The following is a 25,068-nucleotide window of genomic DNA, read 5'->3' as shown; positions in this document are numbered from 1 at the left end:
GATAAAATGGCCGTTGTTAATAATGGCAGGAAGCTTTCCGGCGGGAAGGATAATGTAGTAACCAGAGCAGGGCAAACAATAGACCGATAGCTAGCACCGATTTTGACACTGCCATTGGCTCAATCGCGAATTCGTTTCCGGTTCATCTGACAAACCAAACGAAATGACGTTTAACACGCGTCAGAAAAGCCAAGCCTATTCTTTGGGATCTAATGAAGATGGTTCCAAAAATAGGACTAGATATTTTTAGTTCCCAACGGGATGTTTCTGTCACTGGCGTTCTACGGGAGATATCTTAGCGGATGCTTTTGAAAATGATGAAAATTCCCGCTAAGATTGAGCCTGGAATTAACCTTTCGAAACAATGCGCTCAACATCTTCTCCGTCCCGTCAGCAAGGAGCAGAGTACAATTTGAACTCTAGCCTGCTTGTCGAGTTCGTTTCCCTTTGATATGCAGCCCCGTACAATAGCAAACAGTGACAAAACAACAACATTGCCTAAGGTGATCCGTTCCATCCACCTGCAACCGGGCCACAGACCGGGCAGTCAATGAAGGAATGTTTCCGAGCGATGCTTTGATGGAAGTACACTTTTGACAGACTGCTGCACCTTCCGGGCAGGAGCAGAGCAAACCCGTTGACTGTATCATCTCCCCCTCTCCGATGCATTTGTGCAACCCGAACAATGACCTCGCTGGTGAAAACTTTACCCGCCGCGGGGTGGTGGTATACCGGCGAGAGCACTGAGTACGTTGATTACAATGGTACTAATTTGAAAAAGAAGCTTCATTTGTTTCGGCTCACACGGTGCGAACGTCCTGGGCACTGTGGCCAACGGCATCTTACTCCCTCTGCGAGCAACACATGCGGAACGTGTGAAACCAACAGAAGCAACTGTGGTAATATTTGCGTTTTCCTCGAACATGATTGTTTGAATGATTTTGAAAGCTGCAGCTGAAGTTGCACATCGCTTAAGTTTATGTTTTTGTTTGCACAGAAAATCATAACGAAATTATTCTAAACCCAACATTGTCTTCGTTATTAGTTTGAAAAGTAGCTGCAAGGATGAACCAGAGACGTTACGAAGACTACATGCAAGGAGAGGACAAAAGTTCTACATCTGCAAGACATGTTAGGACGCTAAACCGAACAAACGTTGTGTTTGCCCAACTAATGGCAAAATTCAGTGAAGATCGATAAAAAATATAAAAGGAAAATATTGATTCTCTTGGTTCCAGAATCAACCGTTGTGCACTCAACGCTGCAATGCAATCCTTGTCAAAATACAATTGAATATTTCAGTTAATTTAATTTTACAGTTTTTCTGCCGTACTAGCAACATCGGTGCATTTTTTATCCTCAATATTTCGATCAACGTCAAACTTCCAGTTGAAAGAATTAATGATATCTTAATTGCTTAAGCCTCTAATGCTATCGTCGTCAGCAGTAGAATCATTCGTAACCTGATGGTTTGACATTTACAGTTTTACTTGCAATTAGCATGCCTACATCCAATTAAGTGTGTCCGCAAAAGAGATGCATAATGTATGCTACATGTTGCAGTACAGTGGAAACAGCAATGTAATTTCGCTTGAATGTCTTAGGCTTGACTAATGAGGATGACACTCTGTGACTTTTGCTTTGCTATACCGAGTAATTATCATTAGTTCACAGAGAGACATTTTCGTTAGCTATAAAACAACCGATCCCGTTAACCTTTTTATATGTTAGAAGATCATTAGATCTTATCAAAGCTATTATGAAGGTTTGCATTTAGACAAACTCCACTCATTCCCAATTTACTTATATGAGCCGGGAACAAGTAATAATACCATCTAATTGATTCAAATGATAAAAGCATCCGAAACCAAGCCCCTAAACCGCTTTATCGTTGGAACGTCAAATGTAGAACATCATACGCTTGTATAGTTTAAGTCTCTACAACACTGTTGCATCCTGCGTAGAATAATCTGGAACACTTTCGCAATTTGTGCCGTGGCATATATGAGGGGGAAAATGAGCAAAAAATCTTACGCATCGCAACACGTGTGGTGGCATAATGTTCAAACTTCCCACGTAGCTTCCAGGAGCGCTTACTTCTGCTGGCGAATAAAGCATCACTCATTAGCACCAAGTTGGCGCCATTCGTTCGGCACCGGCATCCCGTTCAGGAAACACGCACTCTAGTACACATTTCCAGTCGTAGAATTACCGGAATCGCAGAACGGACAATCGCTACAGCGTATTTCGTAGCGATTTTGAGCGTGCCGTTGATGGTGGAGCCACATCGTTCTCGTTTTACCTGGCAACCGGCGGGCGTGAGCCGAAACCGATGATCTATTGGGAAGGGGGCAGATGCTTAACGTGGGATTTCGACGGCACAACAAATCAAAGACCGCACACTCGCAAAGGTCTAATTGATTTCTTCCCCGAAGCCACTCGTAAATCAACGCTAGTTTTGTTTGCACGCGCACGATCACACCGATGCCGACCGCATGCACCGCATGGCAGACGTCCAAATGTTCCATGCTGCCCGCCGGGCCGTTCGCGACCAAGGACTTGGAGCCTGCGGGCCAACGATTAACATGTCGTCGGATCGTTTGTCGTTTCGCTAGAATCGGATCCCTCGTGGGCAGGCTGGAAATCGGGTTTAATTATGTTTCATGCTGAACACCACATACCTATTTATGATTTGATAGCATGTTTTCGTCAAGCCCCGGGACCGTTTCGCGTGTTTCGCACCGTCCTGTCGGGGATGTGTGCTTGTTGATCGCATCCGGGAGGATTGGTGCACGTCGCCAGGACCTCTTCATAAGGCGGGGTTAATTGGAGTCCTAAGGTGCCGCTTTTATGATAGTCGTTTTCGCTGGTCGCAGCCGTCCCACAGACGCTCCTTCGGGCGCTTCCTTCCTCTTTGGAGCACCGATTTGCGATGCCTTGCGGCCCAAAAGCCCTTATGCCGGTGCCGGTGGTGACGCTTCGCCGAACTCAGCAGCATGCCGTAGGGTTTTGCGTTGTGAGCGAGCGTTTACAATCGCTCCCGCCAGCTCGGGTGTGAGCCGTGGAAGACTGATGATGACTACAACGATGATGACAATGGTGACGAGCACGCAACTTATGACAGGATGCCACGACAAGGGTTGCCAGTCTCCCACTGCGCGTACTTCACTGACGGTGCGCTCCCGAGAGCACAAGCGTATGTCACAGCGAACGTCCGTCCACCCGGTCGACAATTGAGTAAAACAATAGCATTAGAGGGAGATGGGTTTTTGCTGAGGAGAATGGAAAAGTGTGTGAAAGGCAGGACTCATACTCACGTACGCACGCCAGAAATAACAAGAACTTAAACAGGTTCCAGGAGGGTAAAAGGTTGCTGTGTCGCTGTCACTGACAGGTGCTGATGATGGATGCTGGTAAAATAATACAGATTTTGTCAGCACGGGACAAATGCGAATTTTTACACGCACCGGGAAAGGTGTGAAAGGTAGTAGGGAGGTCGGTAGTGTGTCACTCAAATGTTCACAACCCCAAGAGAACAGGAGGGCACAGGAATGCCGTTGCACTCTGGACGCACTTTAGCCTCTTCTTTCGGAGGGCAAAAAAAACTCGAGGATGCCGAGACTCTGTTGTCATTCCTTACCGAAGTGATCAAATTACGACGCAAACAATACATCGGTAGACACTCCGAGAGGGTTGGTTTAAACTGCTGTTACGTGGTATACCGATGGCAAAAGTATTTTTGTTTTATTTTTTATTCGTGAAAGTAATCAGTCGAATGCGTTCAAAAAGAATATTTGCTAAAACAAGTATAATAATGTGTGTTTAAGCCAAAGAAACGATAGAGTAAACCGTATGATAGATTGTAAAAGAATATACATTTTTTATGTTCATCTTTTTTATACTTAAACTTCTAAACTTGATATTGCATACACACATTTCATACACAAGCTAAACGACAATGGCATTTGCTCTAAAGATAGCAGCTAGCTAAACATTTAATTTTCATTGTTGATTTGTTGTTTTCCTTCCACCAGCACACCAGCACATGTAAGCAGTAAACCGTTTCGTTCCACTACTCGGTTGAATCCGAGTCACATTGTACACCTTGCGATGAAATAAAATTATGCTATTTATCGCCCATACATACGCACGTGCTCACACGACACGTGACAGCTGGTCATGAGGTGCACCATATTTTACCGCCGGGCTGCTGTTAAACAATACCGACCTTTCCACGGCCGATAGGGTACGGTGTGGTGCCCGGGGTACGTATGTACTTTGTGAGTAAAGTATGTACTTTCCCGTGCGATGGTTTCCCATCGGACGAAGAGCTATTGCCAATCGAACTGGCCGTACGTACAACGGTTACGGCCTGTTTGCAGGCAACGGTGTGGTGGCGCAGTGTGATAAGCTAAAATAATGTGTCTATTTGCAGAACAAATAGTCCACGGGCCAGTGTGTGTGTGTGTGTGTGTGTGTGTGTGTGTGTGTGTGTGTGTGTGTGTGTGTGTGTGTGTGTGTGTGGGTGCTTGTTAGTTGTTGGCCGGCTTCTTATGCCGTTGCGGTAGTAGTAAAGCAAGGGGGTGAAGTTTAACTTTTCCACCATTCGGTACTGACTCAGCCAGGGTGCCTGCTTGCCCGCCAATGAAGACGTTACCCTCACTTGGTTTACCGGTGATTGTCCTAGTGTGTGTGTGTGTGTGTGTGCTTGTGCGTAAGCAACAAAAAGTTGATTGCATAACGCCCGGCCTTTGTCTTGTGCTGTGTGCATTTTGTAATAAGAATTAGATGGCAATCTGACAATGGGAGTGACGTAGCTTTGCTGTACATTTCCCGTAGCATACCTCCGTAGCATACCATCGAGCCAGGATACCAGACGTTGGCCTCCGGCACATACCGGCACATTCCGTAGAAGGATGAAAAGGGGTTGCTCATCAATAAATCAACACCGTTTCGTTTGGATTTGTGCTGATATTGATTCGTACGAAACAAGCCAAACACACATGAGCTTTAGCACATTCCAAACGGGCGAGAATCTCCATCCAGCCGCATGCTTCTAATCGAAAGATTCCATTATTTGCCTACCAAACCGGATCCCCGGGTGGACGGGTTTGGGTACGGGTGAAATTAAACAATTCCATTACGAACCAAGCTGAGCAGAACGTACCAAGAACATGAAAGTGCGCACAGCACAGCCGCACGAACACTCAGAACTCGCTTGACAGCTGACATCGGCCGGCGACACTTTCTAATCCAGCTATAGCGGTCGTAAGTGTAAGTGTACTATCGCTCAATTAAATTCCATTTTCTGCTATTGCTTCCTGTGTGTCCGCTCGCCACATACCCTCCCTCATCCTACGGTGTGTGCAGGTGTTGGTACTCAATGGGCTAATTATGATCGCAATTGGATTGGTGAAAATTTAATTATTAATGCCCTCCTGCTGCAACCATCGGGCACGGGGCTGGGCTGACTGGTGTCCGTTCGTTACGTTACGGTGTGGAAATCGATTGAACTGTTGAGCTTTTTGGTGGAGCAGGGGTTCGTAGTAGTGGTGGTGATGGTGATGGTGATGATGGTTTTTATTGTGTGAGTTTTGTTCCGTCTGTCTCGTATAGGAAGCACCAGTGTGGTGTACTAGCTAATGACTATCGTGTAGTAGTATCGATTTTACACGCTACAAAAGAGGTCAAACGAGGCATCGATTTTGTGGTCAAGGGTGGAAAATTCAACGTTAGTTTGAGTGTGGTTTTTGAAGCTCTGTTGTACTTTACTGGTAGTTTTTTCCTGCAAATTAATCAAAGTCACATTCAGAGTGTGTGGTAATGAAACGGTTTTGCAATATTTGTGTATATTTTTCACTTAGGCGTCATCCATCAATTACGTAACGCAAAAATTGCAAAGATGACGAGCGGAGCGTGTATACTTTCTCTCACTCCTTCCACTACCCTTTAAGGATGCTGCATCCAATCGGAACACTGCTAGCGCTAACTAAAATTCAAAGTATTGTCATCCTTGAATTACGTAACGTAAAAATTGCTAAATTTTTATAGGGGTTTCCAAGTCACGTTCGAATGTAAATATTGTTATTCGCCACGAACAAAATGTTATTCTACATCGATCTGATATTTCATTTGTACCATAATAAATTTTTATTCCTGCAGCATGATTTTCAACACTTCATCTGTCAACGGGTCATAAGATCCGGCTTGAAACCCCGTTTAAAAAACGATGGTAGCAGCACGTAAAAGTGTTGAAAATCATGCTGAAGAAATTAAAATTTATTATGATGGAAATGAAACATCAGATCGATGTGGAATAACATTTTGTTCGTGGCGATTAACAATAATTACATTCGAAACTGACTTGAACAACTCAGTATAACGGGTCGTTCTCTTTCAAACCCGATAATTTTAAATGGATCGAGATGTTGCCATCCTTGTTGGTAAAATGTGACTTCTTTTTTTTTTTTGAATTCGTAAGGCCGAGGCACATTGATCGTACTCGCAAGTGTAATTTCGATTTTCACTAGCGCTTCTAGCGGCGTCTGACCGAAGCATTTTGCCAAACAATTTGGAGGCACTCCAGAAAATACGTTATTTTTCCATGTTTTTCACTTTAACTTAACTGGAAAAGCTTTGTAATTGATAGATAAATATGTTGTGCAAGTAATTCAGCCGTTTTCGCATCAAAAAAACGGTGAAAAAACTAATATATTTTCCGATCCGACACGATCATTCTCCCGACGACCAAAAAAAGCGTCCACCAGCCGCCGCCAGATGTGCTAGTGAAAATCAAAATTACACTAGCGAGTACGGGCAATGTCCCCCGGCCTTTAAACATTAAATTGATACAGGAATTCTCTAGTCAGCTCATCATTGTAAGCTTCGTTTTCATTTTGTAAGTTTGAATGGTAACAATATTTTGAAGATAGTAGTTGCAAAGCAATACGACAAAATAAAATTGCAAAGAAAGCAAAACTAAACCTAAAGTATGTAAAATATCAACACATTTTGCTGGATACATCGTCTAACGGCCGTATAATAAAAGAAGTGTTGCGAACCATATCATTTTCACAGAACACACTTTAGATAAAAATTATCTGGCTAATGAACCGATTTAATGTAACAAAGACAAAAGCTCCAGCTATGAGGAAAAGAGCTACCACGGGAACGATGTAAGACTACATTCTCTCACCTCCCTTTAAAACACACCAAAGACGTAAAAGATAATGCAGACTGCACACCATCTTACACGGGGAAATAGAAGAAGAAGAACAAAAAAACGCTCCACCGCTGCACTGAGCAAATGAAAATTATTTTCTCCACGCTTTGGTAAGCCCAGGTCTGCCCGAAACGGCCACCAAATTTCGCAGTCCACCGAATTGTGCGGTTTTCGGGTCGGATGGTTATGGCCACAAATGGGCCAAAAGCTTCGGAACCAATTTAAATCAATGAACCGATAACGCTCGGAACAGGGCAGCCCGATTGAATGCACACGTGTGAAGGCAGATAGCAAACGAAACGCGGAAATTGGTTTCCTTTCCAAGTGTTGAAGTGCACTGTTACACCTGGGCGATTAAACAAAAAAGGCACTGGCAGAGATAATGAGAAAATTTATTACCCTTTAACCCACGGTTTGTAGTAACTTTTTGGAACTAAGCGAAAAGAAACCATGCATTACGACGAGAGATAGAGAGTGAGAGAGAAAGTAATGAAGAGTGGCGATGCTGAAATTGCATTGCATCCATAATTGCTGACGATGGTGCTGATGCAAATTGTTCGATTATCGGGTTTAATATCAAATACGAATTTTCATATCATCACCACCATATTGCACCACCGGTATGAGGGGTTTAAAATAAATCAAATGAAACCCGCATAAAAATGAGCAAGTTTTCCACTGCAACATTTCTATTCCATTAGCGGCGAGAGAAAAAGACCACTTCAAACACTTTGTTTCTGAAATTGAACCCATATTCTTCACAGAATAAAAAGAAAAGCTTAACAAAGTAAACACGTTTTTTTGCGATCAAATGCACGCTTGCGTGTAACGCGCGGTGTCCGTTCAATGTAACCGCGCTAGTAACCAATCAAGCCTGTTATTAGTTTGATTGCAGATTTGCAATCGATGCAGCTGTAGCAATCGATTATTATTGCCCCGTTCGACAAAGTCAACCACAATTCCGTGGCGCTTCCATCGGCGGCACGGTGTGGCCTGTTTTCTTTCCGCCGCGCGTTTCGGAATGGTCTTCAGCAACTTCCAACGAAACTAATAACCATTCTCGTTACCCATTTAGCTTGAAATTGATGGTGCTGTGCGCTGGGGCTGAAATGAACAGCAATTTTTCGGTGGAATTCGATTCTATTGCTTTTGCACTTTTCACATCGTTTGGGGGCTTTTTTACGTGTGCAATTTATTAACCAGCGATTGATGCATTTTTCATGAAGAAAATGGTGAGGCTTTTATTTTACAACACACAGAACAGGCAGCATTAAGTTACATTCGATTGTAACAATCATTAAACAGATTGCAAAATTCATTCCATGAAGGACAGTGGCATACAATGTCACATGAATTGCATCCTTGAAATCATTTGAACTATTCCATCGTCACCATTACATTGGCACGCCCTTTCCTACCGTCAGTGTTTGAAACATTCATTGTAATATGCTCCGATTGAAGGCCATACCACCATTGCAGTACGGGTGCTTGCCATTTCTTAATAGTAATTTGCTCAACCGTTAATGCCGGAATCAAGCTCAATCATCCAATCGCTTGACATTTCCACCCATGTGTTTGCCCCGTTGTCCCTGGCACGTCATCTCAATCTCAACCCAAACCGGCGGCACTCAAGCACAGCGAACCGAGCGTTACTAGTTACCGCTCGGGCGGACACCTAACCACAACTCCAAAGCATACAAACACTCGGATCGGAACCTCGATCAACGCGTTTACAATGCGTTCTTCCACATCAGCAATTCGTCATAGCGATGGGCTACTGGAATCAAAACCGGGACCGGCATCGAACCATGCCTTACCCTTGGCGATTGAGTTGATCAAGCGGAAAACTGAAGTTGCAGCTTTTGTTAGGATGCACTTTGCTGCAACGAAAGCACGATCTGTCAATTGAGCTAGACTGCTCCCTGGATGAGGACAGCTTCCGACAGCAGCACTGTTCGGTCACGTTTTCGGTGAATCAGCAGCGGCAGCAATGGCTGAGGCGCCTCATTGGCCGTGTAGCAGATGGGTGGTGCGGTGGTTCAATCGTCATTCCGTCATACGTCAAAGCAATCTGTTGGAATAAATAACATAACGAAGGAGGTGATACATTGCAGCGTTCAGTTTGCAATGTGTTGAATAGGAGAATGCTGTATGGAAACTAACTTAAGCAAACGAAAAGTTAGCTTGCAATGTATTTGTGCATTTAGACGCTAAGTCATACGATCTAACAACAAGCCTCTGATGGGTTCTTCTTCTATTTCGCGTAGCGTCCTAAAGCGGACATGCCGGCCCATACAGACTTTCGAGACTTAATTCGTTACCTCGCACAGCCTGAGAGTCAATGCTTGCTACGGGGAAACGGTCCATTCTAATTTAGAACCCATGACGGGCATGATATTGAGTCGTACGAGTTGACAATTGAACCACACGATGACTGTGTAATTCTGAAGTCTCGTATAGACAGAGTGCTCACCATTCCTATGACTTACTATCAGTTTCTAGACAGGCAAGACTATTACAATAAAAAAAGCTGAAATATAGAATCTGCCATTCAAAAAACAACATTTTATTTATTTTTATATTATCATAACTATGAATAATACATGTAAAGGGGCAAAGAGATACTTGCATGTGTCATTTGTGGTTCGTTCATGGATTCATATCATAACCATTGGCATCATGCAATCAAAAGCTCGATTGAAAGCAAGACACAATAAGTGACGTTAATGTTTTTAATCGTGTAACTGTCTGTCCCACTACACTTACCCTTACATTTGCCTCAGGCGAGGAACCCCTTTTCCTGAGTCCTACCATAACCATAACCGAGTCCTACCATAAACCGCCCCGTATCTGATAAAGACTGATCATTTTCCGAATAACGCCAACGAAAATGAAAAAAAAAAAAAAACAAGGCGTCCAGATGCAAAGATACGTACAAATATGGGAAAGCAGTATAAACTGACCGCACGGCCACGGAACGGGTTCCAGAACTTCCAGCACTGTAACCGCGCGTGGTGCTCGTGTCCTTTTTACTCATGTCCTCTCTTTAGATTGTTATTTTTTCCGCGCCCTCCTATATCGGGTTAGTCATGAACTGTCATGAGCCGAATGTTGCGGGGCAGGCCAAACAATGCTCGTTACTGCAACCGGATAACAGCAATCCGCCCCCTGCCTGCATCCCCATGCACTGGAGAGAGAGCGACTTAATCCCAGGTTCGCTTCGGTTCGCAATTTGTTTGCTACATTTTTAATTGGACAGTGCTGGGCACATAAGCCGCTTGCCGAGAGCCGGTACCTTGCGGGCGGCTAATTAATCGGCCGGAATGTACGCGCTCGATTGACCACTTATTAGGAGCTGAGCAGCTTTATTCGGGACTGAGCTACTGATGCAGCCCCAGCGGCGGTTGGGTAACGATTATCCGCCTTACGAAACGGGGTGCAAAGGCTGACTCATCGGGCGCATTGAGAGGCTGCAAGCCCCTTTGAAGAAAGGATACTGCACAGTACTTTACACAACAAAGCGAACCATTTCTATGCGCCAGGCAAGGATGCTCCGTTACATCTTACAGTAGCGTTACGGGTTGGTAATGCGGCTTTATTCCTCTCGACGAGTGTAATATTTTCGCTTCGCATATTGTTCGCGCGCTTCATCTGGGCTCCTTTGCCGAGGACACTGCCGCAGCACTGCCATTAAAAGAAAGCACTGCCTGGCAGATTTTTCCACCCACTGCTACTCTCACCACCACCACCACCACCCATCCACTTCATTATGCAACACCCGTAACGGGCGGGCGCGCGTAACGTGGAGAATGTAAAATTTTACGACACTCCAAAAACGACACTCAGCCCAGCAACAGTAAAGTGTGTGCAAAACAACCGCGTTGTTGTTTGTCGCTGTTTTTTCTCTTTCTTCTTTTTCTTCTTCACCTTCCCCACCTTCTGTTTTTGCTTTCACATTTGCTTCCCGTTTTTATTTCGTCATGGTCGGTTTTTACATTCCTTCTGTTTTGTTACTGCTCTTAGCCGCCTTTTGAATATTTCTTATCCGATAAACTTCCCGGGCACGCCGGGGCCTCCCGTCGTCGCACAACTGTATGGATCTTTTATCTTGCAGAAAACGGTTTCTTATGTTGCACGGTCCCACCGTTGAATGGGCATCCCATGCAGTTCGGATGGCCGTTTCGCGACCGCTACAAATTCTAATGTTGTTGTTTATCACGCACGGGGAAAAAACACGGTGTCTACTTGGTGCTTTGATTTTTTATTCTTCTTCTTCTATCCCTCTTTCTCTCCGCTCTCTCACTCTCGCTGCATTCGAATCGGGCTTCGGGTTTTGTTTGTGTGCTGCTGGTAGGTGTTTTTCTGCGTTCGTTTGCTTGCTTGCCTGTGTTCCTATTGTGGTGAGGATTTCCGTAAGCATATTCATTTTTAAAATCTGTATTATATTTTTCCCGGTGTGCTCGGCAAAACCGCCCAAGCAAATATCAATCCAATCTTTTTGCAATCTCTTCTCCCGGAGCTAGCCGGGCGGCGCGCGTGTTACGGCCGTTTTGAAGAAGGTAACTTTTGCACCGACCTGGCGCCGGTTTGGCAGGCTTTAAGAAATTCATGAAGCGTATTCACACATCGTTTTGGAGCGGTCTGTTGTCGCAGGAAGACGGCAGGGTGGGTTTTTTTTGCCTTTTCTTGATATCAGCACTGCATCATGTAAGGATTTGTCCATATTTTTTTATGATTGCTGCTAGTTGGTTTTGATTCAAAACGTATATCCTATCTAATGCACAGGGTTATGTGTAAAGATGAGAGAAATTACTTTCGTATTTTATCACAGGATTTTGCTGTTGGATCATCTCTTGATCTAGACCAGGGGTCTCCAAACTTTTCAGTTTGCGGGCCGCATTGTTTCACAATCAACGTTGTTGAGGGCCATTTTGACGCTACCTTTAGAATGAGTGAAAGTACAAAACTCGTTTTAATAAGAAAATACTAACAAAATATATTAAATTTCTGCAGCTTTATTGTATTGAATCTTGATTTTCGTCTTTCAGAAGTAAAAAAATATATTTTGATTAACTAGTCAGAAAAGACAGCTATTTAATTTTACCTTTACCTAGTCATCGCGGGCCGCATTAAAGAATCTTAGAGGCTCGCGGGCTCAGTTTGGAGACCCCTGATCTAGACGGTAAATGTAAAGAAATGTATTCAAGCTGTGGTCCTTTGCTGTGGACGTGTTTTGAACAGCATTTGCGAATACTGTAAAGGTGTGCACTACACACTGTACATCAACTAGCAAATCAAAGTGCACCGGAGTGGTGATTCAGTCGCTTGTTTTACGTTTTCTCGCCCATTGTTTGCTTGTTCACCTTTTGTCACCGACGCAGTGATTTTCCATCGCGCTGGTGTTTGTGTTGGTGTTCACACAGCATTAACACTTTGACCGCCGGCCTGACGTCACAGTTTGCGAGTGAGCACGTAGCGCATGACAAGAGAGCGATGAGAGCGACAATTGTTCGTGCGACTATTATCACTCTTTTGTTTCATTTCGATAACGGCGTAGCACATGTCGTTCTAGTTCTCTCTTTCCTACCTCATTCGTTATCAAGAGAATTGGTGAGCGTCAGATACAGAGCTGAGCGGTGAACAAAGCCGTCGTGCGATTTCATATGACGCGGCGCTTAAAGTGTTAAAGACGTAGACGTTTTGCGCACTACAGCTGCCTCACTGACCCATTGAGTTGTTGAAGAGCACTTATAAGTGCCACAATCGCTTCAACACATGCACTCATGTACACAGTACGCTAGCGCGGAGCATATTTTGAAGAATGAGTGTTTCCAGCCTGTGTTCGTTCCGGCATCGTATCGGATCTTGGGAAGATGAAACGGTACGCATGCCGAGGTGTCGGAATGCGATGCAATCTAAACCCCCTTCCCCCGGAGGTTATGCCTCTTGTACCCCAAGGTTCTCCCGGTCCCGGTGCACACAACACAAGCCCGGTGCCACAAAGTTCTAAACAAAGTCAAGGGGTAAAGTTCATGGTGTGAAGTACTCAGGAGTGAACCTACCCACTGCTGCCTGATAGGCGAAACTATTTCTCACGAGAGAACTATGTAAGAATGGCCCTACCCGTGCAGTATTGCATCGTATGCCGCAATATATAATAAAAGTAAAAACGCCTTTCAAGGAGTGTTTGAATAAATGCTCTGCAAAGTTGAAATAACAAACGGTGCATGCTTTCAGACTGTACAGTGTACTACAGTTGCGTTAGATTCGCTTCCCAAAAATAGTTTAAAAATATGGTATATTAAATTAATAATTTTAATGTCGTACGAATAACTCAACGAGCAAACTTTTCATTGAAATTATTACAAAACAAACACCTCGTACAACGGTACGGTACGAAAAAGCTAGGCAAAAGCATGACAGGATCTATTTATGTCACCACTACCCCAGGCAACCGGGGCATCGCATCATCACACGGCCCTCGACGTGGCGCTGAATGTTAATTCAATATTGTAAATGGCGAAAAACGAACCGGAGCGCTCACTCCACCCGCAGGAGAATTTTTCCTTTGATGATTTTTAATTCCCTTTGGGCGATCGGGAACTTCGTACGTACGCGGCATGCTGCTCGGGCATGGAGAGGAACACGGTCACATTCCTGGTGCGCACCCGGGCACTTTCTCAAATTACTTAATTATGATTCTCCTGGCCACGCATCGCCGGGGCGCATCTTTAACAGCTTCGATCCGCTCGGGGTGGCGTTTGTGGATGGGAAAAGCACACACACACACACTCAAACACACACAAACACATACACAAAATGAACAAAGAAGACACTCGACAACGGTACGTGTCACTCGTGTTAGTTCGTGGAATGAAATTCGATTATGGTGGTGCAAAACGTAAAGCAAACATTACAAAAAAACATATTTAAAAAACAACCTGATCCTCGCAACCTGCTTACATTGAAAGGACACGCGGGGGAGAAAAAAAAACAATAGAAATTGAGCTCCTTAAGCGCTTATTTGCATCGTGCCAAAGTAAAACGGCCCTTTTTTCTGATGGTTTTTGTTCGCAAAAGTCATTTTGCTTGCTGCTGCGGAAATGTAATTATTAGACCCTATCATTCGTAGGCGTCCCAGAACCTTTTTTTGCTCACATCTCTACACTTCGGAAACTCGCTCAAAACTGCAGTAAATTACAAGCCTAAACCGGGATCAACGATTTATTTTTTCTTTGCTCTCTCACACAAACAACGTTGGAGACAATTTTCCATCGGATATACATCAATTTCTGCTGATTCAACTATCTATTGTAAATTGATTCGAAATACACGAAGCTTCTCCTGTCAATTGCTTCCTAGAATACTGCAAGGGCAGTGGCATTGCAAGCTTGTACCATTTTGCTTTGCACGATGCGATGATCAGCAGTGGTGTGTCACAGTGAGCACGTAGCACTGTGACCAGGACACGGTAAAATAGATGCCAATATCAATAATCATGTTTCTGACTAATAAACCACACCACAAATGAGAGTGCATTTCTGTGCAGCTTGTAATAGCTAGCCAGCTGCAGGACATAGCTGCATCATCTGCGTCGATGCTGTCGTTGGCAGGCGTACGGCATCAGATTGACAATTCGCCGAATCCTATGGCAATAACTCACTCCTGGGATTGTTCTCAATTAAACGGCAATGAAATGAAACAAACTCAACGCTGTTCGATCGTAACTCCTGTTAGTTGCGTGTCCCTTTCTTGCTCTCCTTTATCATCCATCGTTCAAAGCTCACCGTCAGACATTTTTCTTTTAATCTCAAATCCATGATTTACATACACAATAATGTGTGCAAATGTGTCACGTATCAATAGTACAACTGTGCACATCGCAACAGGAAAGAATGCTTTAATGATGCAATTTACATTCTTGCACCTTAACTCCGTGTGACCAATGTCACGAAGTATTGATTTTCCATTACCGCAGTGGACTAAACGCAGCGGAAGTAGAAGTCCCTTGCGGGATTCATTCTTGTAACTTTGTAACGTGCCAGCTCCTGTGGGAGTGGATGTTCGCGCGGGTGCAATGTTACGCGTGATGGTAATTAAAATTTATTGCCCACCATTTTGCGATGAGCATGGTATGGTAGTGAGGGTATGGGTCAGGTTTTATGTGTGCTCATTAGAACACACACGCAGTAAGGTTGAGTGCGGGTAAAGGAGACGCAATGTAGCTGTTTAAGGTACGAATGGGTTGAAAGATTTCAGTAGATACGTTACGTTACGTGGCATTTGACTCATAATATAGTCCGACAAATAATAAGCTACACATATGCGTCCATAGAAACGTTTCGAGTGCTTGGAAATGGTAACAAATTACCAGTTTCAAATTGCACGTTCCCAAAATAAAACACTCTAATCCTCTTATACCCCCGCTTTCCCCATCCGTCACGATAACCGCTTACGACTGTTGTTGGCGCTTACGATCATTCATCACGATAGTAGTTCAATCCCTTTTCATTATCCCTTCACTTGGCTGCAAAACCACTCGATGATTGCCTCCCAATGATTGAACGAAAAATTGGCATAAAAAACGCTTCATCACTGTGGTAACGGTCTGTTCCGTCGGCACCCCCGAGCAAAATCTATTTGCCGAATGATTGTGCAAAAAAAGCAACCTACCGTCGCTTCTTCTTCTTCTTTTTTTCTGTAAAAAAAGGGTGATAAGCACAGCAACTAAAAATAATACATCACAACCATAAACAGTCCATGAAAATGAGTGGGCTTTTGTGAGATGGGGCCGCCTCTAACTAGCCACGAATGCGGGGGTCGGTGCGGAAATTTAAAGCATCCACCATCAACCAAAAAAAGCGGCTCAAAAGTATCGTTTATGCTGCTGCCTTTTGAAATTCTGGCCACAATTTGTGTAGCAAATGCAATGGTTCCAGCTACCCACAGCAGGCCGGTGATAACGATGCAGATAAGGCTTAGATTTAAGACCAACCCGTACCGAGCAAGCCAACCGTTTTGATGAAAGTGGGTGGATGATTGCTTAGCTAACCCCCGCTAAGCCTTTTTTTTGTGTTCAGCCCACCCAAAACCTCCCCATTGCCCATCGGGTTAGCCGAAAAGCTAACGGCGAATAATTACTTCATTTCTCACGCCAGTAATGCGCATGCTGTAAGCGTTATAAATTTGAGTTCGTGTCGTTCCTTTTTACGCCAAATGCTGGGCACAGATTTGGTGCGGCTTTTGTCGTCGTTTTGAGGGTGGAAAACGCGCAAAACAGAAGCACTTTTCTATTGTTTGAAGGGTGTCGGCAATACTCCTTTTTCGGTTGCTTAATGTTTACAGCTAATGTGCATAGCGTTACCTCGTAACACATCCTTTACGCATCCTTGGCTACACACACACACACACATTCACCTAAGCACATTAATCAGAAGGGAGCGAATCAGCCCGATCGTTAAGTGAACCGCCCGGAAGGAGTTCATTAGAGCAGTTAAGCGCGCCGGTCGGATATCATGCTTCACGCGGCTGCCCCTAGTTTGAACCGATCGTTAATCGATGTGCTTCATCAATTCGCTATTTGGCGAAAAGTTGAGATTTATGAGACACCCTCTCACAGCGCAGGCCCACACTGGTTGTGTGTTGTTCACCTTTACTAACGGGAGCACAAAATACAAAAAAGGGAACGGACGAATGTGCGGTGCGGTGATCCTGCGTGGAAGTCATGCTTTTTCCACGCGTTTCCACGCGGTTTCCGTGGTTTATTTTCCGTGTGCGGTGTGAGACGCATACACAAATCTGAAAACAATAACGATATATTATGGGTTTCACGGTACGTGATTCACGAGTGCGCCACGGTAGCGGCAATGAGATGGCCGCAAGATTTGTGGGCTATATTTCAACCCATTACGTTGCCAAAGGATAAGTGGGAAATTTGGGGTGCTATTGGAAGGGGGGGGGGGGGGGGGAACTCACTCACTTCGCCGTAAAAAACGGTCCACGGGCTTTGGTTGATGAGAGGAAAGTAAATATTACCCTCATTATCATCCACTTACACTGCATTAGGGTAAAAATTGGTTTCAAAAAATAGCAAAATTGTAATATCAAAAAACTTCAAATAAAAATAAAACATTACCATGGAAGAGCATAATCGCCTCCTTTCTTCTCACTGTCTAGCTCCTTTGCTCTAAAGGATCATTGAAAATCGATAACTTGTGCTCAAACCTCCCACCGCACGGGAAATTGCCACTTCGATGCGATTCGGTTATGCAAATGCTCTTCGATAATCGATTGCAAGGTCAATTTCTCCGGGCGCTTGGATGATTTGGCAAACGCCCTTTAAAATGAAATTACGCTCCACGATCGAATAATGCCTTATTTTCTAACTCAATTGTGGCTGCCATTTTTTTTCTTCTTCCTTTGCTATGTATCTTGCTCGCCAAATTCCAAAAGCCGAATACACAGTGGAAAGAGCTTTTCAGCCATCGCGTAGCAGACTGGAGCAGTGGCACCGGGCCCCCGTCAAGCTGTCATAAACCGTCACGGCAATGTCGCGAACAGTGACACCCCGGAATCTACCCTCAAAAGCACATTTGCATGTCGTCGGGTTGTAATGATAAACAAAACAAAAAAAGACAAAACCCAAGAACGCTATCCGCAGTCTCTTGATAGCACCCTCCTTTTCCACACGTGAACGCGAACGGTGGCGCGAAAGGCGCTGTTTGTGCTGCGATATTACACAGTCACAGTCGCCTCAGCAGAGCCGGCAGGGTGTGTGGCGCTGTGTCGCAACCATCGCTAATAAATGCTAACAACGGCACGTAATCATTCTTTGCGATAACGATCTCATATTTCTTCGGCCCATTTGCGTGTGTCTCCGGCCGACCGACAGCCAGCCCACCTGGCATCCCGGGCGGGAAGGATTTGTCGCGAGTCCCCGGGCACCCGAGGTCCCCGAGCACCCGGCAGCCCGTTTCCGGGGGCCGTGTGACGCTTCGCTGTCATTTATATGCTGAAGGCAAATTGAGAAAAATAACACTCACTTAAAACCCACCATCCAACAGCCCTCACTACATCCGCCAGCCTGTCCGTTCTCGCTTGCCGCGGTGCAAATTCACTAACGACGGTACGACGCTGAGGTGAGGATTGAACCGTAAATTCACCCACAATCCTCTCCACAGGATGCATAGGATTGGGCTTGGACTGGAGGCACCTCCATGCAGGTGTACTTACCCGCAAGGTATTGCACAATGGGACGCCCTGGATCTGAGGCGGAAGGTATCGTTGCACGGGGAAGGGGAGCTGTGCAACGGACCAGCACCATTACCAGCAGGACTCTTGCGGGGCTCTGCCTTTGGCATCGGCATTGAATGGAATGAAACACAGCGCAATGAATGAAACATGCATTTCGGAAAATGTGGCGAAACGTTGCGATGCATTCATAGAAAAGTACTTTGTTGCTGGCTGTATTTGTGTCAGTCGTTCGAACTGAACGGGGTTTAGTTCAAGCACAATTCGTGGAACATGCATTAACATGCTGCTGTATTGTGCTATACTGCTTCGGTAAAACATAGCCTCTAGCAAGGTATTTCAGGTGGATACTTACATCATTTTCATGTCCAAGAACAAGTGTGTGAAAGCATTTAAACATTCCTCAACCATAAGCAAACATGTGGAATCCAACGGAAATCCTGATGCATATCTGAACATTATTCTAACGCTACTAAACATTGAATGTCTGCATCGAGTTTGAATTAAATTAATTTATCAAAATTCATTCTAAATGTTGTGAAAATCCAAGTATTTTTTGTTCTCTCCAAACATGTTTCTCCATCACTCTGTATTGTCTTATTGGCACACTATCATCATTGAGTCCAACGTAGTACAAAACTTAAAGCACTCACAGCAACACTGACTTCTTACACACTGAACATTTCCCTGTGTTTTCCCCCTCCCCGAGCTAATCAAACACTCGACACACTCGAGCACTTGCATTTCGATAATTCCGACTTCAACGAGCCCCACCAATCCCCCCCCATCAGCCACCCGTTCACCCACCCACCGGGTGTAACGATCCCATAAAAATGCCATTACGTGCAAACGAGCCTAACTTCCAAGGCCCGCTCCCCAAGTGCCGCATTACGAGCTGGCTGCGACTTCTTATCCTGATTTTTGAACAAGGGTTTTTTCCAGTTTCCCACGCGTCCGGCGGCTCCTTCGCCCCAATGTACTGTGGGAAAATCGTGCCTCCGTACGGTGTTTTGGCATCGACTTAATAACCTTCATCGGTGAAATTTTGCCTCCACCATTCCGGTCACGTGATGATGATCGATTTTTATTAGCACACGTATCATCAGTTTCATGCTCCTTCCGGGGCCGGCCGAGGTACGCGAGCACCGTCGCGCACCGGAATTATGTCCTAAATTTAGCGCCAATGAAAGGAAATGAAGGACACGCGTCGGCTGGAGGGAAAGTACTTTTACTTGTTATTGGCACAAATTATGCTGACTAGGACCGCAATGCTGGAAGCGTGAACCGCGTGCGCGTTTAAAGCAGTTGGTTGCCAGGTTTGCTTGGCGTTGGGAGTAGAGCCGTAGACTGGCCGACAGACAAGCAACAAGTTCGGGTATGTATTGTGATTGTGGAAGGTCGCATGTTTCTCTTCCTTCGGGGTGTATGGTGTATTGGTGTATGGGTCACTTTGTTTAATTAAAACGTATTTGCTAATGGAATAAATGTATCGAATATTAGTTACAGCTTGATGGAGCTGCCATTCAAAGGCTCTTTGGATTTGATCAGTACATTTAATTCATTAATGTGTTGCTTGACTACAGCTGGCTTACAGGTTGTGACGATGGGTTTAATTCAAAGAAGCTATAAATGTTTCTTAAGAGCAAGAAGAGTTTTTATCTTCCCGCATCTCCTACATCAGGGTTGGGTTGATTACTCAGAACTAGATTAATGGAAGTAAACACTGCCTTTAGCAAGTACTTCTGCGAAGCTAAAGCATTATCGCTTCTCTCCTGACCTTTAACAGCAAAGAAAAAGGCTTTCCTTCACGAGGCTAAATCATAATTGTACATTGTTCCTCCAAAAGAAGCAGAGCAGTAGCAACATTCTAACATGTAGAGTTACACAAGTTAAGAAATTCGATGTTTCAAAATACCATTAGATAAGCTGAATATATGCATTGCTAAATTCAGTGCACAATTAATTCCGTTAAAAGAAATAGCATAATTGATCGTCACCTCAGGTGCCAGCCTTTGCAGCCTTGTAATACATATTGCGTAGTCACTTACCTGATTAGTAATTCCACCCAATCATGTCCCGCATCTTCTACCTAAGCACATTCTGGAAATACAACGCAGGGGTAAAGATTATGTGTTGGTAAAATTGTAAAAGAAATAGATCTTTTCGTAATAAGGTTTCCTCACGTGTATCGTGTAGGAGCAATGCTGTTGTGCGAATAATCCATGATTCCAGAAGATAGAAAACGTCCAAACATGATCAATGTAGCTGGAAGCGCTCACATCCCCGTAAAAAAAAGAAACAACTCCTAAACCTGCTTCAAAATTAAATATCGTACCGCTGCAAACAATTTGCACGTGACACCAAAATCCAATAAAAGTTACCCCTAAGCTTACCTTTATTTATTGTGCTTCTACCAAGTACTTTTTGTGCGTGCTCTTTGACTCTCCTTCTCTCTCTCTCTCTCTCTCTCCATCCCTCTGATGCTCTATTGTCTCATTTTTTATTAACCTAAACGCTTCGTACCATCGCTTTTCCCGGACTTATCCAGTGGGCAGCTTTTATCAAACCGACCGGTCTGATTGAGCTATACGAAGTTCTTCTGTGATCCTTCTGCTGCCAGTTGGATGTGCTTTATTGTACTTTTGCTCGTTTCGTGTGCAGTTTCTTATGCAGTTCTCTTACATGTATGTGCGTGTTTTGGTGTGTGTGTGTTTGTTGCACTGATTTGATGGACAGGATTAGGTTACAGCGAACTGTGGCCTTTGTTTTTATCCATTGTTGTGGAGCATTCTGGTTCTGGTTTCGTTCGTGTGTTGTTTTCGTCCTTTGATGCTTTCCAGCACTTGTTTGTTCTTTTACCCCCATTTTTTTTTTTTTGCTGTGCTACTGATCGCCTGCAGGGAGTAGGAAACGTACGAAGATTTCGAGGTTTTCGCCGGCAAAGAACTAGCATTCCCAAGTACTCTCCGGGACGTGCAGATCTAATCCGTCTTCATTTTGGACCCGTGCACAAGGGTAATACTTGCGCCTGGCATGCGTTTCCGAATGCTGTTTGTGGTGCACAAACAGGAGACTGCCTCGGTGACCATTATGTCAAAACCCCATTCCACGCGTACGCTGCTGGCACGTCTTATACCCAGCAGGGCAGGATAATGTTACGGAATCCGTAACCGGTGTAAGCACTGTATTTCTACTGCACCACGTTGTCAACAATGCGGACACGGGCGGGCGACACGGTCTGCACCCCCCTGTACCAATCCCGCAAGGGGGATTCTGTTTGCTGACGCCTGATTGATATAATCTCGGCACACGGGGCACAAGGGTTGCTGCTGAGCTTCGTTTCGTCTTCGTTTTGCGACCGGATGCTGTTAGTTAACTTTTCACTACTATTGCAATAGCACATGTATCCTCTCCAAGGCCGACACAAACCGACACCGATTCACACTAAATCGGCGGCAGAACGAAATGGTGCTGACCATTGACAGAAGACTGTTGACAGAAAGGAGAGAGCAGTAAGACAGCGCAGTTTCGGTGCTTCAGTCACGGCTGTGTGTCGATCGACCCACTGTCGTCCAGTTTAATTGAATTGAACTTTCACACCCACAGTTTGAGTGCTGAAGGGGTAAAAGTGTACGTATTGGATTGTTTTCGAAGTGCACATTTCGTGAAGATTGAATTTACGACACACTGTGCCCTGTTAGCCCTATCGAGTGTGTTGTGCTGTCAATCGGTACCGGTTGGTTTGTTGGGTGCTTGTGCTAGCAAGAATTGCAATTGCAAATGGCGTTTGCTGCCATCAAAAAACAAAACGTTGTCCATTGTTGTTGAAATAAAGTTCTGTTCAGCATGATGTCAGAATAATGCGTAATGATGCTTTGCGTAACAACAATAATCCTTAAACCGAACCGGTCGATCACTTACGTTACGGTCGGACGTTGGCAAATTGACTTCTACCGACTCGCTTTGTCCCAATGCAGTAATGGGCAAATAAAATATAGCCCGAGTGACCCTAGCCGGAAGCATTTGAATGTCGTAAACATTTACGACGATTTTTGATGCTGCAAAACCCCCCACATCCACCCCTGAATGTATTATTGTATCACGTCAACGATTTAAACCAATTCGCTGGTTTAAATCCTATTTGCATAACAACCATCTATTTTGTAGGGCTTTTATTGGTACTATAAATAATGTTAGATCACTTCACGTAAACGGGATTTGAACTTGAGTCGGTATTTGTTTTGCACCAAATGGTGATGTTTGCTATGGAAAAGTGTTTCCAATAAATCAAAACGACGACACGGTTTCTGTAAACTATAAAATGTGTTTTATATCGATATTTATTTCACACAACGTAATACTAAGCTTGATACGTATGTAAAACATGTATTAAAATTCGTTTCAAATTTCCATTGCAAAGTTGCGATTCAGGTCCATTTTCTGTAGACTGATTTGTACAGCCATTGATCAGTCAGACCGTATCGCTGTACGGTGTACTCATGTAACGATTGCCATATTTTCACTTAGTCGATCCTAAACCAAACAAAAAAACAACAATCTGTCCTGGGAAATCAGTCCATCTCGAACATAGAGTGCTTTTGCATTGAACGTACGTGAACAGTTTACCTTTTTTTTCTTCCTCTTCTTCAAATTCCATTCATATACTTTGTCCGCATTTCGCTTGCCGCTTGCTAGAGAGGAAGTAAACAAGCATTCAGACACATACACACAAAAAAGGAATAAATTTTTCACCTCCTTGCCACTGCCCCAAACCTCACCCCTGAGCCTTTTTCCTGAGCAGGGAAGTCCATTGCAGGCGATAGCCGTAAGGGGTTTTATATTTTGCTCGCTCTCCTGTTTTCGCCGCGCTGTCTCTGACAGCTCGCATTCAGAATCGAACATTACCGGCCCAAAGTGTAGCGTAAATTGCTTTTACCACAGTTTTCTCTCCACCAGTCGACCAAAAGGGCCGCTGAGCTTGGAGAGGGGAGAAGGGGAGTTTGCCACGGGCAAATTGCCTGCAAACGTGTTTCCTTTTGGGAAATCCGCCGCACCAACGGCAAATCGAGTGGACCATTAAAAGCTCGCACACGTTCCGCGCAATTCAACCTACCTAACGATGCAGTGCAGTGTGTGCCCGTTTGCGATGTGTGTTCAGAATCGACTTTTGATCTTTTTATTTCCCCTCGCTCCCCCCCGGACGGTTTCCCATTCCAGGGCACTGATGCTATCCCCAAGGATATCGTCGTCGCAGAACGCTGCACCAAGTGCGGGACGGTTTTGTGTTTCGCTAGAAATAGCCCTTACATTGACCAAAGCATTAGCGGTATGCTGTTGCGCATATGGCTAACACCCCTTTCTCGCCGGGAGCTCTTGATCGCTCATAAAATCGTACCCACGGCAGCAATGGGGTGGAATTACTGGCTGCCATCGATCCTGCTGGCGCAACCGAGTACGCCGAGAAGCGAGAATACATCACGGCGCGGTGGTGTGCGCGGTTTTATGATTAACTTTGGGGAAATCTATCCCTACTGCCCTCCGATGTAGTATCTCGGTGGACTGGCTGATGCGCACACTGCGCGGTATGACATCTCCGGCCGACCACGCCGACCGTATCATCCGGCAGCGGCTTACATCACACTCAGCATTTGTGGGCCGGAAGTATAGGTTCGCTTTGCGTTTGGGAGCGTCAATTTATCCCGGCCAGCCATCCCGACCCCCCCTTTCCCACCACCACTCCCCGGATGTGTAAAATTATGCAAACTTATTTAACCCGACCCGGCCCTGAATAATTAACGCCAATTTAAGAGTGGACACACACACACACACACACGCGCACGCGGTAATGGAAACCGAAACAAGCCAACAAACAAATATACAAACATTCGGCATTTGAAGGGACGCTGTTGGGACGGTTTAGGAGCCGCGAAACGTGCGCCATGCTGTCGTGGGAAAATGTGCTGCCCCTCCATCGGCATCGGCAGGGCAGTTGAGGATGAGAAGCAAAACGCCCCAAATGCACGGTAACATGAGTGTTCGAGTGGTCGGAGCAGCGGGTGTGCTTTAAATGTAAAAGTGAGCGCAAACAATTAAGCCAACCGGCGACTAAATTAATTGGACATTATTTATCATGCCACGGCTGAAGTGGGCGTCAGTGTGTATGAGTATGTGTAGATATGTATGTTTGCTTACTTGCCGAGCTAACTACCTAGGGCCTACCTAGGGCTGACGAAATGGATTGATGTTTGACCTTTTTGTTTGGTTTTAAAATTAATTACATGCGGTAAAATGTATTTGAAAACTACGAAACATGTTAAGCACAGATTAAATGTAACAAAAACTGGGTTAAATTAAAAGAAAATAAAATGTAGAAAAGAACTCAACAAAAGAACCAAGCATATGAACAAAACCATGCTTACTTACTTACTTATCCGGCGCTACAACCGCTTTGCGGTCTTGGCCTGCCTCAGGAGTGTCCGAAACCGCTCACGGTCTCGCGCCTTCGTCTGCCAGTCCGTTATCCCGGTCTTAATGGCGGACGCCTCCACGCCATCTTGCCACCTCAATGTGGGCCTACCACGCCTCCTCTGTCCTTG

At 44.8% G+C, this 25,068-nt stretch overlaps 1 protein-coding gene across 1 annotated transcript in view; it reads right to left on the bottom strand.

Moving 5' to 3' along the window:
• The window catches only part of LOC120952452 (heterogeneous nuclear ribonucleoprotein 27C), a 214,784-nt gene extending 193,776 nt beyond the window's left edge, over positions 1 to 21,008 (bottom strand). Inside the window, exon 1 of the mRNA XM_049606617.1 lies at positions 20,996 to 21,008. The gene's annotated coding sequence lies outside the window, so the exon portion shown is untranslated. The remainder of the gene's footprint in view (positions 1 to 20,995) is intronic.
• Between the last annotated feature and the right edge of the window lie 4,060 nt (positions 21,009 to 25,068).

This window comes from Anopheles coluzzii, chromosome 2, assembly GCF_943734685.1.
Source record: "Anopheles coluzzii chromosome 2, AcolN3, whole genome shotgun sequence".
NCBI lineage: Eukaryota > Metazoa > Arthropoda > Insecta > Diptera > Culicidae > Anopheles > Anopheles coluzzii.
The sequence above is the reverse complement of the archived record's forward strand: the minus strand, read 5'-3'. Positions and strand labels throughout refer to the sequence as shown.